The sequence below is a fragment of the Octopus bimaculoides genome, chromosome 7 (genome assembly GCF_001194135.2).
Source record: "Octopus bimaculoides isolate UCB-OBI-ISO-001 chromosome 7, ASM119413v2, whole genome shotgun sequence".
NCBI classification, from domain to species: domain Eukaryota; kingdom Metazoa; phylum Mollusca; class Cephalopoda; order Octopoda; family Octopodidae; genus Octopus; species Octopus bimaculoides.
In genome coordinates, this window is record NC_068987.1 from 97,331,733 (window position 1) to 97,335,950 (window position 4,218).

Here is a 4,218-nt window from a genome sequence, read left to right on the forward strand (position 1 = left end):
AACCAGGCAGAGCGTTGTGTCCTTCTAGCAGGCTTCAACGTAGTTTTCATCTCGCTACTTTTACTCGCAAAGTTTTGGTTGATCTAATGTTATGGCAGAGGATACATGCCAAAAGTATTTTTGCGAGCCCTGATCGTCTCAAATAATAAAAAAAGAGAACTGCCTATACAGTATTTACTAATATCAATTAAAATAAAACTTTCAATATATCTCAGTCTAAGTATGTCGTGTTTGCAAATTGAAAGTTAAAATCAAAAAAATATAGAAGTAAAAAAAGTTATGCTTTCCCAAGCGGGGAATCGAACCCCGGCCGCCGCGGTGAGAGCGCGGAATCCTAACCACTAGACCACTTGGGACAACTGAGCACATACGACAATACAGCCTTATTTAAAGACATTGCACCTGACACTATTACAAACTTTGAGTCATGTTTCAGTGCTGATATACCAACGAACCGTTCATAATCAAATATTGTCTCCCACTCCTCCATTTACATTGCTTACCCTACTCCTCATCCACTCGCTACCTTCTTATACCTTATCACAGTCTCTTCGTCTGTTCCTCTCTCCCTATATATAAGCTGTTTGTAAGTCTCCTCATGTTTTCGCTATGTACTTAAATGCTTTCTTGTTTCTCCTCTCACTTGTACGCTTACTCACTCCCTTACTATCCACTTATATCTTCTCATCTTCTGATTCTCTGATGAAGGGCCCTGCCCTATAACATTACTTCTCAGTGCAGTTGCACTGATTCCTCTTGATGCTACTACTAAAACTATTACTATACAACAAGAGCAGTAGCAGCTGCCTAATTACATTGAGCCGTCGACGGAGCATCTATGTGGTCACTCAATCTGCTAGAAATAGCAACTAAATCTTCCTCAAATCACACGTTACCATCCTAAATAAGGGATTTTATCTTTTGTCACTTACTTGTCGCAGTCATTGGACTGCAGCCATGCTGAGACACCACCTTGAAAGGTTCGGTCGAAATATGTCGACTCCAATACTTATTTTCTAAAGCTTGGTATTTATTCTATCGTCTCTTTTGCCGAACCCTTAAATTATGAGAACGTAAACAAACCAACACCGGTTGTCACGCGGTGGATGGAAACAAACACATACAAAGACACACAGACATGCAGACGCACATTTATACAAACATATACTAAGTCTGATCAATAAGTATCCGGACTGTTGCCATAATAAGGAAGCTAAAGCGCGTAGAGTAAAGCCGCTTGGCAAAGATTGACCTTGAACTCTACTCTGCATGTGCACTAAGTTTTTAAGTGCTAGCTTAATTCCGCTGTTTACAGCAGTGCTTGGAAAGATGTCTAGCGTGCGATCGTCGAACTGATCATGAGAGAGAAAGTTGTTATGGCAATACCTGTTCAGAGGCCTTCGCAAAGTAGCAGAAAGTGTATGGGAAGGAGTGCATGAGCTGCACACGTTTCCAAGATTACTGAAAAAACGTCTATCTTGACGAACGTTCTGGGAGACCCGCAACCAGTAGAACTGAGAAAAACATTGCAGATGTGCGTGCAGCTGTGAGGGAAATTGTCGAATTACCATTCGTGAGCTATCAGAGGATGCGTAGATTAGTTACGGTTCAGTTCAGTCCATAATCACTGAAGATTTGGTTATGAGACGCGTGTCTGCCAAGTGTGTGTCAAAACTGATTTCAGCTGACCAAAAAGACACTCCGGTTTCAGACGCACAAGCTCTCTTTGAATGTGTTGAGAACGATGAAAACGGGCATATGGCGTAGTGGTTAAGAGCGCAGGCTACTAGCCCCAAGATTCCGTAAGAAGGTCAGGCTTGTGTAGGATGAAAGATTGCAAAGATAAAGCACTGTACAAGAAATTGAAAACGAATGAAACTGAAAATAGGTGGGTAAAGAAAAGAATGCATGGTCAATTTTATAGGGATGCTGAAGATAAGACAGACAGAGAAAAAAGATGGCTGTTGGATGACTAGAATTAATTTAAAACCGGAAACGGAGGCTCTAATCTGTGCTGCTGAAGAGCAAGCACGAAGAACAAACTATATAAAATACAGAATAGACAACATATCAGAAAGTGATATGCAGAATCTGTGGACAAAACGGTGAAACCGTATGGCATATTACCAGCCAATGTACACCACTAGCCCAGAAGGAATATAAGAGACGTCACGACAATATAGCCAGGCTTGTCCATTGGCCACTTTGCAACAAGTATTGACTTGACAGAGCAAAAAATTGGTACCACCACAAACCTGAAGGCATTGTCAAAAATAGAAATTCAAAGATCCTATGGGATTTTATGATTCAGTGCGACCATGAGATTGAGAATAGGAAGCCGGATATAATCTTAATTGAGAAAGAAAACAAACTATGCTGGATCATAGATATAGTATGCCCAGCTGACAGCAAGGTATGCGATAAGGAAGAAAGAAAAGTCGATAGATACGACAGGTTAGCTTGGGAAGTTAAGCAGTGTGGTCGATGAAAAAGGTAGCAGTAGTACCAATAACTGTCGGAGCCCTGGGAACAGTGAGCAAAAATCTCGAGAAGTACATGGAACAAATAGGGGCTGCAATAAGGGTGGAGCACTGCTTGGAACCGCTCGAATATTCGGGAAGGTGCGCGAAAAATAAGAGGTGTTACCTTAGTTCACTGGTAGTGAATAGCTGACACCGTAGGACATCTCCAGCGTTAGAACCTGTGCAAAGGCAATAAATAATAATAATAATAATAATAATAATAATAATAATAATGATAATAATAATAATAATAATAATAATAATAATAATAATAATAATAATAATAACATCGAAAAATATCTTAAGAATGAGAACCTGGGTTCGAAATTTCCCCAAGACACCTAATGAAGGCTGGAGGGGGTGGGGTCTATCAGCCGAAACGTTGTGTTAACAACAAACAAAATGAGGACAAATATCCGTCAAATGTAAATGATGTAAAGAATGAAAGAGCTTTGCAATAATGGAGTTAAGGTTCTCTTTAATGAACTCTAACGAGGTTACTCATAAATTACCAACGTCCACAGATTCCGGATTTCAGACAGTTCGATCGTGACTACCCTAACTTTCATTCAAACAATACACCCCGAATTACATTATTCAATATATCTGGTATGTAAGACCGCAACGAATTATTTGGGTGAGATTTAGCCGCAATTTCCGCGTAGAGACGCCCTCGTTAGTTCTTTAAACTATTATTTGCTCAGTTTGACGAAAAGAAAAAAAATATAAGGTAAAATAAAATAAAATAACTTGCCGAACCTAACTGTGTTGACCAAATAAAAAGGTGTCGATGTTAAGTACTTTTACATAGTACACTTAAATATATAATAATGCAAGGTGTGTGCTTGGAATAGTTGAGGTTGAAATAATATATCCTGCTTAATCTTTCTGGGAATAAAACAAGAAACTTTTTGAATATGATTATCTGTTGAAAAGGATAAAGAAACGATGATAGAACAAGATATGCCTTGTTCTACATACAAAGTCAATTCAGAAGTTTTGAATATGATTAGATGTTACAGTTACTACATATTCATTTCTACTCTATGCACAAGGCCCGAAATTTTTGGAGAGGCGGGGCAATCGATTAGATCGACCCCTGTACGCAACTGGTACTTAATTTATCGACCCCGAAAGGATGAAAGGCAAAGTCGATCTTGGCGGAATTTGAACTCAGAACGTAGCGGCAGACGAAACACCGCTAAGCATTTCACCCGACGTGATAACATTTCTTATTTCTTTACTCCCCACAAGGGGCTACACACAGAGGGGACAAACAAGGACAGGCGAACGGATTAAGTCGATTATGTCGACCTGAGTGCATAACTGGTACTTATTTAATCGACCCCGAAAGGATGAAAGGCAAAGTCAACATCGGCGGAATTTGAACTCAGAACGTAGCGGCAGACGAAGTACCGCTAAGCATTTCGACCGGCGTGCTAACGTTTCTGCCAGCTCGCCTTGTGGGACCACTAGCACTTTTATTATCTCCCTTTCATTCAACCTCATTTTTTCCCAATCATTCGCCACGCTGGACCACTGAACTCTACACGTCTTTTTCATTCTCTCTCTGTTTATTTCCTGTTATTCCTTTCTGTTAAAGCATATTACTCTACCTCTGGTATTCGAGTACTATTTTTTCCAACTTGTTTCGCATTTATGTGCTTACTTTGTTATATACATACATACATATATA

General features: G+C 39.7%; 1 non-coding gene across 1 annotated transcript; it reads right to left on the reverse strand.

The window, feature by feature from the left end:
• Nucleotides 1–284: 284 nt before the first annotated feature.
• On the reverse strand, nucleotides 285–356 carry Trnae-cuc (transfer RNA glutamic acid (anticodon CUC)). The gene has a single exon. It is a non-coding gene; the product is annotated as a tRNA-Glu (tRNA).
• Between the last annotated feature and the right edge of the window lie 3,862 nt (nucleotides 357–4,218).